This window comes from Dama dama, chromosome 2 (genome assembly GCF_033118175.1).
Source record: "Dama dama isolate Ldn47 chromosome 2, ASM3311817v1, whole genome shotgun sequence".
In the NCBI taxonomy this organism is placed as follows: Eukaryota; Metazoa; Chordata; class Mammalia; order Artiodactyla; family Cervidae; genus Dama; species Dama dama.
This window is the reverse complement of record NC_083682.1, coordinates 14,920,985-14,937,055: the sequence shown is the minus strand read 5'-3', so window position 1 is coordinate 14,937,055 and position 16,071 is coordinate 14,920,985. Positions and strand designations below refer to the sequence as shown.

The window sequence follows — 16,071 nt, the reverse complement described above, 5'->3', positions numbered from 1 at the left end:
GAACCTCTCCAGAGGATGCTGAAGTCAGCCGGTCGTGGCCAACTCTTGCACAAAGGCAAGAAACATATTTTATCACGGTAATAACACTTTTTTGGAGAATCATTCTAAAAGCAATATGAAGGACTGATTATACTGACGCCAGGAACTGCCTTTAGGAAGCACTGGGCAAAGACTGGGCTTTCCTGGTGGCTAAGACGGTAAAGAATTCTTCCTGCAATGAAGGAGACCTGACTTTGAATCCCTGGGTCGGGAAGATCCCCTGGAGAAGGGAATGGCAACCCACTCCAGTATTCTTGCCTGGAGAATCTCATGGACAGAGGAGCCTGGCGGGCTACAGTCCATGGGGTTGCAAAGAATTGGACACAACTGAGCAATAAGCACAGGTAATGATCAGAGCACTTAACTCGTACTCCAACTTCATGATATTAGTAACTATTGATGGCTGATGCACACTGAAGATTACTTGTAAATTCTAGTAATATGAAATGTCCAGAATAGGCAGATCTATAGAGACAGAAATATCCCCTGGAGATGGGGTTGTCAGGTGAACGGGAGTGACTACCAATGGATATAGGGTTTCTTTCTGCAGTGCTGAAAATGTTTTCAATTTAAATTGTGTTGATGGCTGCAAACCTTTGCATATAAGCTAAAAAATTAACTATAATGGGTATATTTTATGGCATATGAATTATATCTACTAAATCTGTTAAATAATTTAATTCAAAATTTTAAATTTTTAAAAAATCTTTAAAAATCTAGAAAAAAAACTTTAAAAATTAAATAATTGCATCAATTTCCCCAAAAATAATAATTATTAATTATTATTCATGGGAATTTCTTGGCACTCTAGTGGCAGGACTCTGAACTTTCACCGCCAAGGGCAGTTGGTTAAGTCTCCCTGGTCAGGAAACTAAGATGCAGAAAGCTGTGCACTGTGGCCAAAAAGAAAGGAAAACAGAACTTTAGTGCCCAAAGTCACCTTTTAAAAAGAGAGATCTTTTATTACCAAACAAAAACTCGGCAAGAATCTTTATACCCTTCTTCAAAATATGCGTCTTACCAGCTTCTCTAATACGTCTGTGGTATGAATGTCTTAGAATTCTGAAAAGGCTGGTGGTGGTTACTTCAGGTGGTCTTCCTTGCCAATCAGATTACTCTCATGCACACTTGATTTTCCAGCTTTCCTTAGCCACGTGATAACAAGCAAATCTGTTCTATGCACTTATCAGGAATATTTGAAACAAGCTTTGTACGCAAATATGGGTCTATGAGGAACATCTGAAGACTGAACGATTGATACGAATGACTCATCAAATAATATGCAGCATCCACGTTTTCTGACTGTGGATAACACAGCTCTGAGCACAATCCCTCCAGCCCCCTTTCTCAACAGAAGCATCTGTTCTCGAGAGAACTGGCAGGAGTACAAGTACAGCCTGTGGCCCAGGCACACCTATAGACAGAAAGCTATCTGGCCCACATATCGCAAGCTCCTCACTGAAACAACAATCGCAGTAACTAAATAGGAGACTCGCAGGTGGGTCTTCTGGGGCCCTGGAACCCGCACTTAACAGAGGGCTCCAGGTGCTAACTGTGACTCGATGATCACAAATCCAGGTTAGCGTAAAATACTAGGTCATGTTAAGAGGCATAATCTCAAGTACTAAGCTGTCCCCTCAATAAATTCAAGTGCTTCAAAATGTTTTAACTAGAAAAAAAAGAAGTATTTAAATTGCATAGAGGAAATTATTCTAGAGCACAGGTTTCCTATTTTAACATCATGTGTATAACTCAAGAGAAGACAGTGTGACTACCCATTCACTCTGCATGAAACACTCTCTTCCTGAAATAAGCCCAGCCTTTTGTTCCAGCAGACTGGACCATGGCCCTGTCCCAGGACTAAGAAGCCAGATGACACTGGCTCCAAGTAATTCCCTTTGTTATCCAGTTCAGTCCCCCTGTGAACAGGTAATATGGGTCTCACCTACTGTTCATGTTCAAATTCTCACTCCTCAGCCTTGGTCCCTTGTTCACAAAGTTAAATATGAAACACGGAATGGTCAAAAATAAGCATTTGATTAACAAAATAGTATGCCCAGACAGATGACACGATGAGGCAGTTATTGCCTCCATAAAAACTCTGTATTAATGGCATATAATTAATATGCTGTTCTAATTTCAACCTCCTCCAACTTCATAAAACTATTACAGGAAGCCAGTGGGACTTCCCTGATTCAGTTGGCAAAGAATCCACCTGCAATACAGGAGACCCTGGTTTGATTCCTGGGTCAGGAAGATCTGAGGTGGAAGGGATAGGTTCCCCACTCCAGTATTCTTGGGCTGCCCTGGTGGCTCAGACAGTAAAGAATCTGTCTGCAATGCAGGAGACCTGGGTTTGATCCCTGGGTTGGGAAGGTCCCCTGGAGAAGGGAAAGGCTATCCATTCCAGTATTCTGGCCTGGAGAATTCCATGGGTGTATAGTCCATGGGGTCACAAAGAGTCGGACACGACTGAGCGACTTTCACTTCACTACACTTCATAGGAAGCCAGCATTCACCACTGGCCTGGTATTCAGAGATATCTTGTACAAGTCAGGACATTTCTCCAAGTGTTTTCTCAGTACAGAGTGGTGGGAAAATACTGGATGTGAGGCAAGTTCTTTATCTTGATCTTGACAACTGGAACCCACAGACAGATTTAATTGAGCAAATTAATCAACAGCCAGGGATAAGCAACTACAAAGCTATAGTGAAGGGTACTCACCATAAAAATTCAAATAATAATTTTTAAACATAAAAATATTTACTAAAGGCCTATTCTGTGCCAGCATGGTTTTAGGAAATGAAGACCAGTCTGGATATTATCGGTTCCCTAGTGGCTCAGATGGTAAAGAACCTGCCAGCAATGCAAGAGACCCAGGTTCAATCCCTGGGTCAGGAAGATCTCCTGGAGAAGGGAATGGCTAACCAATCTAGTATTCTTGCCTGGAGAATTCCATGGACAGAGGAGCCTGGGCTACAGTCCATGGGGTTGCAAAGAGTCAGACCCAACTGTTTTAGGAAATGAAGACCAGACTGGATATTATTAAAAGATCCATCAGAGAAGGAAAAAAATATTTACCACTGTGCCAAAATACAGCTACCTGTTTACAGAACACAGCAGCCCTCAAATATGAATTCAGTCAACTCATATCAGGGAAATTAATTACCCCAAATATTCTTCCGGGTTCTGTGATGCATACGAATTTCTCTAATAGTGTAATACCTGGGCTTTGGCGTCTGCATGTCTTTGACTTTCCAGGCAATGCCAAAAGGTTTTCCTAAGTGGTCATACCAGTTTCTATTTCTACCAGCCAGGTATGACTGTTCTATTGCCCAACAACTTCAGGACTTGGTATTGCCAACTTCAAGTTAGGTATGTGTTTGCCAACTTTAGGTTCACAGTAACACAGCACTCTGGTTGTAATTTGCATTTCCTTGATTATTAACAAGGTTGAGCACCTTCTCATATGTTTATTAGACACCTGGATTTCTTCTTTTCAGAAGTGCCTGCTCAAGACTTTTACCCTTATTCTGTTAGTGCAGGTAACATCTTAAATAAAGATACCCTCTTTAGACTGAGGTCATGAATTTAGTTATCAATGTCAACTTCTTAAAGTTGTGTTGTTTGGCCTTTTATCTGCCATGCCTCCTGGGTCATAAATCAAATGTTTGACTGTATGAGAGACTGTTTCTGTACTCCTTGGGGTGTTCAGTTGGTTTATTGCTCTACCCTGGTGCCAGGATCACACTGTCTTTATTTAACTCTTCTTCATCTCTGGAACATAAGTTTTTCCAACTTCGTTTTCTTTTTCAAGAGTGTCTTGCTTTATCTCAGGCCTTGACAAAAAATTTATTAGCTTGTTTAGTTTTTGCTTTTCAGTTTGCTAGGATTACATTAAATCCATAAGTCAGTTTCCAAAAAATTGATTCTTTACAATATTAAATCTTTCAGTCCTCAAAGCAGTCTCTCCATTTATTTAGAGTTTACTTGGAGTCACTCAGTAAAGTTTTGGATTTTTTTATGTAGCGGTCTTATAAAGATTTTGTTAGAATTAAAATATACCTCCTATAGTTTATAACTGTTGAAAAACCACAAATCTGAAAAAGAGATGATTTTTAAAATGAAGTATAAAAAGATACAATTGTTCAATGAGATTCCTAAGGTTTGGGAAAACTATGTATATATATAAGGATCAACTTCCTTAAATTGTTTTATCTTTTTTTTTTTTTATTTCATTTTGTTTTTGTTTTCATTTTCTGTGATTTTTTTTCTTTTCAACTTTTAATTCTTTTCAACTTTCTTAAAATTTTTAAATGAAACAAAGTTAATCAAAGTACAATTACTGCTCCATAATTTAGTTTTAATTCTAGAACTATTGCTTTGTGGTTACTTCACACCTTACTTCAGTGGCTTAAAAATACTTGAGAAAACTTATGTGTTACATAAACAAGTATCCTAAATGGCTATTGGCCGCTGGTGCTTGTTTATCAAGTTATGAAGCACTTGAAATCGAGAAAACTTTCAATTCATCACTTTAAGAGAAAAAGGATAAAAGAAAAGATAAATAAATAATGAGTAAGAGGCTGAATCTTATAAAAATACACACCACTGCCTGGGACTGAGGACCCAGTCCTTGCTCCCGCCACTTTTATGCTAAACTTATGTCTCCTTTTTTTCACTTGTAAACCCCTGTTGCCACTATCACACAGTAAGAATTAAACGTGAAAAGTCAAACACAAAGCAATAATTAGTCAAAGGATTACAGCTATTCCTCTATCAGAAAAACATTATAACAAGTTTGCCTATAATGATGGTTTGCGGTGAGACTGAAAATAACCCCCAAGCAAAACCTTCAAGCAATGCCAACAAGATGGTGAGATGTGCATACAAAAGTAAGAATTGTGAAGGAGAGGGAGGAAAATTCTCCTTCTCACTTTAATGTCTTATGTTAATTGCACTCACTCCTTTATTCCCACAGGACACAGACTAAACACAGCACAGCACAACTAAAAGGCACTTTCGAACTGCATTCTATATGAGGGGACTACAAAAATGTTCCAAGCTTCTAGGAATTTACAACACATTTAGGAAGCAAGAAATGAGCACAAATAGTTGCTCCACGATATTGTGTGCGCTCAGTCGTGTCTGACTCTCTGTGACGCCATGAACTGTAGCCCACCAGGCTCCTCTGTTCACAGGATTTCCTAGGCAAGAATATCGGAGCACACTGCCATTTTTTCTCCAGGGGATCGTCTCGATCCAGGGAATCAAACCCTCCTGCATCTCTGCACTGGCACGCAGATTCTGTACCACTGTGCCACCTGGCAAGCCTGGTACTACTACACCCCATCAATAATTAAGAAACTAGTTTAATAATTTGATAAAGAAACTAAGGCTTACAGAAGTTAACTAATGGGCCTAAGATCACAGCCAGTCAACTGAGCTGAGTTCTGAAGATAGGTTTTTTTGCCCCACAGGGCCCATGCTGTTAAATTGGACACTGCATCAAACCATCACACAGGGTAGTAAAATCAAATAAAAATAAGAATTTTTTTTTAAAGTATAGTGTCTCATCTACTTTTTTTTTTCTTGGCTAGGCCACTTGGCCTGCAGGATCCTACTTCCCTGACCAAAGGATGGAACCCATGCCTCTTGCAGTGGAAGAGCAGAGTTTTAACCACTGGACTGCCAGGGAAGTCCCAAAAGAATACCATTCTTTTAACTGTGTTTAAAAGGATAGTTGTCCCATGAGCTGGTCCAAAGTGTTCCACACTTAAAAGCAAACAATTGTGGCCCTTTCTTTAATCACAGGAGAAAAAAATAAATCGTGAGCTTGATTTTCTCAATTTCAAGTTTCTCTCAGAAATATTTCTTAAATCTTTGAAAACCAGTCCATTATAAAAATCAATGAGTAAGTAGCAGACCAAGCTGGGGAAAATTCAGCTGATTATGCTTAGCTCAACGTTTTCTTTAATGGATTATGTGCTTAACAGATGTCATTTCATTATTTTAAGTTCAATGATTAATTGAATATATTAATTCAGTAACAGTTAACTCAATTACCTGGAAGTGGTTTTAAGATTAAGGTATTCTTCGGAAGAATAATAGTGCTTCTGTGAGAGCTATCATAAAGCACTAAAAGAAATCAGATACATCTACCATAAGCAGTATCTTTTGGCTGAAACTATAGAAACAAAGAGATAATACATTGTATGATGATTTACTGCCACCTGGGAGCAGACAGCCCCACGGGACTAAGGTGGCTGTTGTTATCAGGCAAAGCCACACATGCAAGCCATAAACATAATTTCAAATCTTACAGCGGGCACATTTGTTTAAAGTACAGGCTAAATTAATTGCAATAATATATTTATTAATATGGGATTGGCGACATATTATCATTTCGACACGTAATCAGTATTTTAGAAATTGAAATATTTCATTGTTTTTACACTAAATCTCAAAATCTGGCCTGTAAGTCACACACACGGCACTAGCCACTGGACCAGACAGCACAGGTCTGAGACACAGGAAGAGACTGTGGCTACAATCAGAGAGTCAGAGTGCGGCATGTGGGTAGAAAAGTGGGGATTCGGCTCCAGTGTTCCAGTGCTGAGACAAAAAAGTCTGTTTGCAGGTTCACCTTCCAGCAATCTCTATGTTTGGAGTTATTAAAGCCCTGCACATTATTGTTTCATAAGTGCAATAATGAGTGTTTTATAATTTTATAATGAGTGTTTTCACCACATTTTTAGCTGGTCTTGCTATGACTGTAACTTGGGAGGATCTATAGTCTCTCTCCTCCCTCTCCATTTCTTCAACCCCAATTCTTTAGAATATTTCAAAGTTATCCAAAAAGAACCTACTGGCAGTCGCTGTCCACAACTTGAACATTTAAAATCTACAAAGGGGAAGCCTGAAACCACCAAAGGACTTTGGAAAGGGAGTGGGAAGAATGTTTCAGTACTAACAGTAATGTATCAAGTATCACAGAAAGGGCAAATAAACTGCTTTGCAGATAAAACTGGAAAGGCTACTGCTCAGAACGTCCCACGTTAAGTCCTGAACTAGGCTTACAATTTAGAGAAGAAATACGACCCAGGCCAGACACCCCTTAAGCAGTAATTCATGTAAACAGCATAAGGCCATAGAGGGAGAGGAAGAGTTCAAGAATGACCAACATAATAAAGTCAGAAAAGCTACCGTCTCACTTCCTGCCCCGATCCCCAGGAGAACTCCATGGGACCATTCTACACAGAGGTGGCCATAGCATTTCCTTAACTCACGGCTCTTTCTAGTCACCAGACCAATACTGCTAATCTATCAGAGCACCTATGACAAATTTAAACAGTAGCCAACAAATTCTGCTTGTGAAAATCATACAAATGGCTGGACAGGGTGTGTCTACACTCTCCAGGACTTAAGTGGGTGGGGAAAGACCGTATTGTACCGGGCATAGGTCAAAGAACATCAGTATTCTATTTTAGAACAAACTCTGGCTAAAAAAATCCAACATTGGGATGACAGGGTGTCTATGTAAGCCTACTAAGGAAACCAAAATTACAGTTCAGTATTTCTCAGCTCTTCAAACAATTCTACTTATTACTCAGAAATCTACTTCATTAGGTTACCTATGATAAATTTAAACAGCAATCAATAAATTCTACTTGTGAAAAACAGAAGGATCCAAATTTCCTAATTCCTTTAGTTCAGAGGATTTCATGATGGCCCCTTCAAATAATGGGGAAAAACTACTGAAAATAGCAAATCATCAGTGAAGTCATTAGGTAACTATCTACATTTTTAAAAGAGAAAAATAATAAGTAAACAACCCCCCCAAAAAAACCAGATATGAAAACCACATAACAAGTTTGTAAAAACATTTTCTATGCACATACAAAAGATTTGAAGTAACCAAAATACTAGTAGAAACTATCTCTGGTAATTGAACTTCAGATTAATTTTTACTTTTTATATACTATTTCTCTATTTTCTACAATGATCATGCCTTACTGTTAAAACTAGAAAAAAAAATTCAGACACGTGGAGATTGAACCAGTGCCAACCAATTTAGGATTACACTGGATTGATACACTATCCCTTATACCACTGTAGTATCTTAAAAAGTACTGAGGGCCCTTGAAGACCTGAGCTTCGCCTTATCTACAGCCTTATCTACCATACATACTCGATGGACACATTATCCCGAGGTGGGGCATACGGCAAAACATTAGAAAAAAATGGCTTATTCAGAAAAGCAGACAGCAGTTTAGCGCCCTTGAAAAACAAAGAAGAGCCAAGAATGGGTGCAAGGAATAAATAAGAGTTACAAAGTGGAAAAAAAAAAAAGTTTTGGTTCAAAATTTTTAAATGTGCATCTAGTATGAAACTGTTCACTTTATGTCAATTTCACTTCATTTAAAAACACAGAAGTTACTTTGTAAACATATTAGATTGAATCAACGCTGCTTTAAGGATGACTTTGCCTCAATCCATCTTTTTTCTCAGCCTTGCTTTTTCATTTCTAGAGCATCATGTAAGCACGGCTTCTCAACGTGGAAGCTGCTGCAGTGCCGTGGGAGGAGTGTGTGGGAGGGTACCCGGGGCACGCCGCGTATCTTCCTGCCCTCAAAGAGCTTCCAGCAAAAGGTAGAAAAATTAACAAAGGAGCGGGTCTGACCCAGAGGCCGCAAACCGTCACAAGCAGTTCTGTTTTTAAGGAAGGTTGCTTTTGAGTTTCAAGACCGTTTGGGGACGATGAGCCAGGCCAGATTTGAACAGGCGCAGACGGCACAGGGCCTGGGTGGGTGGGACGGCTCAGGCGCCGAACCCTCGGGTTCAGACCCAGAACCGGCTCATGCTTAGACGTAGGCAGACGCAGGCAGACTGAAAATGGAACGAAACCCACCAACCCGCCAGGCAAGGCTAGGCAGGCACGCACGCCCGCGATTCCAGAGCGCTGCGTTCGCTCTATTCGGTGGAGGGCCTGATACGGGGCCGCAGACTCAAAAGCGCTTAAGGAAAGCAAACGGTCGGCTGGCATCACCAACCGGCTCCCCAGAGGCCTCGGGCTAGACCCCGAGCGCACGTGGACCTCGGCCCGCGCCCTGCCCACTGCGGACACCGTCCACCACGACCGACCCACGCCGGCCACGCCGTCCGAGCAGGGCCTCGCCGGGTCCCGGGGACACCAGGAATCCACGGCAGGACGGCGGCGCGGCCTCCCGAGACAAAGCAGGGTGCCCGGTCCACGGAGCCCGCCGCCCCCGCGCCCGCCGGCCGAGACGGCCCGCCGCACCCCGAGCGCCCGGCCAACCGCCGCCGCAGGAGCGCGCAGGGCGCCCAACTGCCGTCCCGGCCCAACCAACGCGGGCAGGGGAGGAGAGGTGCGCGCGGCCGGCGGAGCGTGCGAGCCGCTCGGGGGTCGCGGGGGGGAGGCCGCGCGCGGGGAAGGCAGGGCGAAGAGGCGCCGGAGCCATGGCCGATCGCAGCGCCAGGAGGGCTCCGAGAGCGGATCTCGCCCCTTTCCCCTTGGAAGGTGCAGATGGTTTGACCCCCCACCCCGAGTGAGGTGCCTCGTCCCAGCCCCGGCTGGACTGTACCATCGGGCGGTGCCGCCGGGATTTCTCCCCCCCACCACCACCATCAAGTCCCCCCCCACCCGGGTCCGCGGTCGGTTGGCCCCGACCGGGCTCTGAGACGCGGAAAGAGCTTGGCGCCATTTTGGGTGGGACTAAGCAAAGACGAAACACCCTCCCAGTCGATGGGGTACTCTGGACGCTGGCTTATCCGGTTCCCCTAATCCTTTAGGTACTTACACGACGTTGGGTGAGGGGAGCTGGGAGATCAGCGGGTCCCCGGTCCTCTCTCCCTAGGGGTGATGGAAATCAAACCCCCCCCGCCACCTCCAGGTGGTTCTTCCCGCCGCAGAGTGGGAGCAGCATAAAAGGCGGGGCCTCATTAGCATAATCTGCCTGGCAACCTGATCTCGGCCTTATGTGATTGGTTGAACTCTGTAAACTCCGTGCCTCGCCTAGAGACGAGTAACGCCGGGGCGAATTGACAGGCCCAGATTTAAGACTCATGACCGAGATCCTGAGACGCTAATTCAGTCGGCGGAGAAGCCAAAAGGAGATTCACACGATGGCCCAATGACGGAAGGCCTCTTTATTTCGTGTTCTGCTGTTCGTTTCAAATCCAATCAAAGAGCGCGACTCAGGCAGCGCTCGCCTGCGTTTGTGCTCTAAGCCAATCAGAGAAGCCGACTCTCCGGATTCAGGGCCGGGACAGTTCGCAGGGACCCCCGGCTGCCCAGGTGGGGAGACTTGTACCCCAGGTCCGGAGGAGGGGCCGCTCGTCGGGTGCCCAGCTTTCCCCGCGGGCCCCGAGGACCCGCGTCCCGGGAGCCGCGCCTGGGCACCCGACGGGCCGACCTGCGGAGGCCCCGCCGAGCCCACGCCACGCGCGCAGCGGAGCGCAGCGCGGCCGGGACTCGCGCCCCTGCGCCTTGGAGCCGGGCCACGGAGTCTGGGCTCAGCCCGGCAGAACCCTAGAGCGCCACGCCGGCTCTCTCCTCTCCCCGTTACCGTGCTCAGAGGAAGTGATTTTCACAAACATGATCTTATTCAACCCTGGTTAACCCAGGGCTTCACTCACTCTCCTTTTAACCTCAGGTTTCCACATCGTACCATCCCAGAAAATTGAGCTCAGGTTTAACAGCTAGACAGCAGCCCTAATCCCCCCGCCCCTAATATGAATGACAACTAGCTCTTGAACAGATCTTGAACCTTCGGACCTTAAGGGGGCAGTCACCCTGTCCGTGACATCTACCTTGCTACGTTGTTTTGAAGATTAAGGGGAATTTACATGTAAAACAGCACACTAGAATTTAAACGGATAAAAGTATTAACGACGATGAAAGAGGCAAAATTGCTAAACTATTAGCTAACCAGGAAAAAAGTACAACTAAGTAAAAGATTCGAGAGTAGAAAACACTGACGGGAGATGAGGAGGAGGTAAAAATCATTCAACGATATCCTCTTTACTGTTATATGTTTTAAAAACTGGAAACAAAGTTTGGGAAATCTTGGGAAAACATGTCTTTAGAATTTCAAGACAGTTGACTACCTTGTAAGCAACTTGATGCCTAGCCAATGGCTTGTTCCTCCATGGACTCCTGTGCAAGCTGTCGTTAAACATTTGTTGAATTTAACTGAAAAGAAAGCATATTTTGGGCTGGATGAGGCAGACCTTAACATTTATAGTGAGAGGTGCTGTTGACTCATCACTGGATATAGACATGCGGAAGTCAGTGGCCTTAGGAAATTTTTTTTAACTTTTTATTTTATTGACATTTTAAAATTTTACTTTTGTGCGGGATCTTCTTTGCTGTGCACAAATTTTCTCTAGCTGCAGAGAGTGGGGGCTACTCTCTAGTTGCAGTGTACGGGTTTCTCACTGTGGTGGCTTCTCTTGTTGCCTTGAGGCATGTGGGTATCTTCCTGGACCAGGGATTGAACCCGTGTCCACTGCATTGGCAGGCAGATTCTTAATCTCTGGACCACCAGGAAAAGTCCCACAACTTTTTATTTTATATTGGGGTAGAGCCGATTAACAATGTTATGATAGTTTCAGCAAAGGGACTCATATACCATGTTACCATTCTCCCCCAAACTCCTCCCCTCCTATCTAGGCTACCACATAACATTGAGTAGAGTTCCCTGTGCTATATAGTAGGTGCCTTAGAAAAGATTATGTTGGTTAAGAGACCCACTTTTAGGTCTGGTGTGATGAGTAGACAATGCCAGAAGGGGACAGATCCACTGTCCCTGGAGAGGACTTAGCCTGTTCTCAGATTTAATATGATTGCATCCTCTCTGATGGATTGGGAGCAGCACAGCTGAGGCCTGGTGACCCTAAATGTTGCCAAAGAACCCAAAAAGGGAGCTTGCCATGAGAAATGGGGCTGTCTGGACTAGAGAGCCCAACTTAGCCTCATGGACTTGGAGAAAGTGTCTGAAACTTAGATTGCACAAAAAAATCGCTGAGTAAACACAACCCCAGCGATTTTTTATTCAGAAGGTTTGGAACAAGCCTTAGGAATCTGCCTTTTATATAAATGTTTAAATTAAATTTGCATACAGTAGAATTCTCTCTCTTCGGTATTGAATATGTTGTTGTTGTTTAGTCAGTAAGTCATGTCCATGTGTACTGTGTACCAATCACCATTGTAAATAATGAAGATGGAATGGGGAACCAAAAACAAAATGGGGCCCCTGCTCTCATGGAGCTTACATTCTGGTAGAGGCAACAGAAGAAAATTGATAAATGAGTAATTTCAGGTAACGATAAGTGCTTTGAAGAAAATAAAAGCAGAAAAATGCAAAGGAGAGAAAAATGCTGGCAATTTAAATAGAGGTGTCAAAGATATCTTTTCTAAGATGTTAACATTTGAGCTGAGACTTGATTGATGAAAAACAAAAAAAAGCCTGCCACGCTAAGGTCCTGGAGAACATTCCAGTCTGAGAGCAGCAAATTTAAGGGCATGATAGGGAAAGAAAAGTTTGTACATACTCATTTTTCCACCGAATGAATATTCACCAGATGGTTCTGATATGTCAGGCACTGTCCTAGGTGCTTTGAGATTTGTCAACATTATGAACAAAAGGAAAAACAACCCATAAAAATCCCTGCCTTTATGGAGCTTTTATCCTAACACACTGAAAAATACAATAAGTTGAGGGAACACAGGGCAAGGAGTATAGTGATTCAAAAAACCTTGGGGGCTGGGGATCCTTCCCTGGTGGCTCAGTGGTAAAGAATGCCTGACAATGCAGGCAATAAGGATTTAATCCCTGGGTCAGGAAGATCCCACATGCCAAGGAACAGCTGAGCCCATGGGCCTAGAGCCCATGCTCTGCACCAAGAAACCACTGCAGTGAGAAGCCTGCACACCACAGCTAAAGAGCAGCCCCTGCTCTCCGTAACTAGCAAAAGCCCATGTTTGTTGCTCAACAAACATCCAGCACAGCAAAAATAAATAAATACATCTTAAAAAAAAAAAAAAAACCTGGGAAAACAGGCAAAGGCCAGATCATATGTGGTTTTCAAGGCTATGATATAGAAGATTGTATTTAAAGTAGTTGGGGGTTCTAAGCAAAGATGTGATACATTATTTTGTTTTGTTTTAATGGTAACTGAGACTGCTCAAGGAAGCTTATCATGGTGGGGAAGGGAATGAATCAGGAGAAAAGGATAGTAAGTGTCTGTTGCAATATGATTTAAACAGGAAATGATGGTGATCTGGACTAAAACAGTAGTGTAAATGGGAGGAAAAGTACCAGTCAGTTTAGTTCAGTCGCTCAGTCCTGTCCGGCTCTTTCTGATCCCATGGACTTCAGTACACCAGGCTTCCCTGTCCATCACCAACTCCCAGAGCCTACTCACACTCATGTTCATTGAGTCAGTGATGCCATCCAACCATCTCATCCTCTGTTATCCCTTCTCCTCTCACCCTCAGTCTTTCCCAGGATAAGGGTCTTTTCACATGAGTCAGTTCTTCACATCAGGTGGCCAAAGTATTGGAGTTTCAGCTTCACCATCAGTCCTCCCAATGAAGTCATCTGTGTATCTGAGGTTATTGGTATTTCTCCCGGCAATCTTGATTCCCGCTTGTGCTTCATCCAGCCCGGCATTTTGCATGATGTACTCTGCATGTAAGTTAAATAAGCAGGGTGACAATATACAGCCTTGATGTGCTCCTTTGCCAATTTGGAACCAGTCTGTTGTTCCATGTCTGGTTCTAACTATTGCTTCTTGACCTGCATGCAGGTTTCTCAGGAGGCAGGTAAGGTGGTCTGGTATTCCCATCTCTTGAAGAATTTTCCACAGTTTGTGGTGATCCACACAGTCAAAGGCTTTGGTATAGTCAATAAAGCAGAAATAGATGTTTTTCTAGAACTCTCTTGCTTTTTTGATGATCCAATGGATGTTGGCAGTTTGATCTCTGGTTCCTTTGCCTTTTCTAAATCCAGCTTGAACATCTGGAAGTTCATGGTTCACATACTGTTGAAGCCTGGCTTGAAGAATTTTGAACATTGTTTTGCTAGCATGTGAGATGAGTTCAACTGTGCAGTAGTTTGGGCATTGTTTGGCATTGCCTTTCTTTGGGATTGGAATGAAAACTGATCTTTTCCAGTCCTGTGGCCACTGCTGAGTTTTCCAAATTTGCTGGCATATTGAGTGCATCACTTTCTCAGCATCATCTTTTAGGATTTGAAATAGCTCAACTGGAATTCCATCACCTACACTAGCTTTGTTTGTGGTGATGCTTCCTAAGGCCCACTTTACTTCACATTCCAGGATGTCTGGCTGTAGGTGAATGATCATACCATTGTGATTATCTGGATCATGAAGATCTTTTTTGTACAGTTCTCCTGTGTATTCTTGCCACCTCTTCTTTTCTGCTTCTGTTAGGTGCATACCGCTTCTGTCCTTTAGTGTGCCCATATTTGCATGAAATATTCCCTTTGGTATCTCTGATTTTCTTAAAGAGATCTCTAGTCTTTCCCATTCTATTGTTTTCCTCTATTTCTTTGCACTGATCGCTGAGGAAGGCTTTCTTGTCTCTCCTGGCTATTCTTTGGAACTCTGCATTCAAATGGGCATCTTTCCTTTTCTCCTTTTCTTTTCAATTCTCTTCTTTTCACAGCTATTTGTAAGGCCTCCTCAGATAGCCATTTTGCTTTTCTGCATTTCTTTTCCATGGGGATGGTCTTGATCCCTGTCTCCTGTACAATATCACGAACCTCTGTCCATAGTTCATCAGGCACTCTATCAGATCTAATGCCTTGAATCTATTTGTCACTTCCACTGTATAATCGTAAGGGATTTGATTTAGGTCATACCTGAATGGTCTAGTGGTTTTCCCTACTTTCTTCAATTTAACTCTGAATTTTGCAATAACGAGTTCATGATCTGAGCCACAGTCAGCTCCTGGTCTTATTTTTGCTGACTGTATATAGCTTTTCCATCTTTGGCTGCAAAGAATATAATCAATCTGATTTTGGTATTGACCATCTGGTGATGTCCATGTGTAGAGTCTTCTCTTGTATTGTGGGAAGAGTGTGTTTGCTGTGACCAGTGTGTTTTCTTGGCAAAACTCTATTAGCCTTTGCCCTGGTTCATTCTGTACTCAAGGCCAAATTTGCCTGTTACTCCAGATGTTTCTTAACTTCCTACTTCTGCATTCCAGTTCCCTATAATGAAAAGGACATCTTTTTTCCCATATAGGCCATTAATTACAGAGTATTGAGTAGAATTCCGTGTGCTATACAGTAGGTCCTTGTTAGTCATCTATTTTATATATAGTAGTTTGTATCTGCTAATCCCAGTTTCTAATTTATCCCTCCCCCCCATAAATGGTTGTTCAATACACAGGATTCCATGAAGTCTAATAAGATGAGGTCATCTAATGAGGATTAGACAAAGGAGAGGGTGTTTATAGAGGAAACAAAAGGGTCCAGGATTAAACTTTGGGGAGCTGCTGAATTCAGAGGTGAGAGACAGGAACCAACCAAAGAGGTGAAAGGGGAACCAACCAAAGAGATCATGAAGGCCAGTAAGACAGAACAGATGAGGGTGGAGTCTGAGAAGCCAAGGGAAGAGAGTACTTGAAAAAGTGTATAGTCACAGATGCAGCTAATGATGCTGAGAGGTAAAGAAAGATGAAAACAGATAACCAGAAAGATGGAGAGGAAGCAGCTGATCATTTGTCAATAGCAGCTTCAGGGAAGGGTTAGGAACTATAGTAGGAATCTTCTGAAGAAAGAGTGGGAGGTGAAGAGTGACATCTGCTGCCAATAGTATAGCAGATAAGATAGGCCAGTATAAACAACCGTTAATCAAAGGGTTTCCCTGGTGGCTCAGTGGTAAAGAATCTGCCTACCAACGCAGGAGACAAAGATTTGATCCCTGATCCAGGATGATCCCACCTGACCCTGTGGCACAACTACTGACTCAGTGTTCTA

At 43.1% G+C, this 16,071-nt stretch overlaps 1 protein-coding gene across 2 annotated transcripts in view; it reads right to left on the bottom strand.

Moving 5' to 3' along the window:
* Window positions 1-9,990, bottom strand: part of PRDM10 (PR/SET domain 10) — a 91,783-nt gene extending 81,793 nt beyond the window's left edge. Inside the window, exon 1 of one of the 2 annotated variants that reach the window (XM_061166603.1) lies at window positions 9,862-9,990. The gene's annotated coding sequence lies outside the window, so the exon portion shown is untranslated. The remainder of the gene's footprint in view (window positions 1-9,861) is intronic. The other variant, XM_061166601.1, reaches the window with a different exon arrangement.
* Between the last annotated feature and the right edge of the window lie 6,081 nt (window positions 9,991-16,071).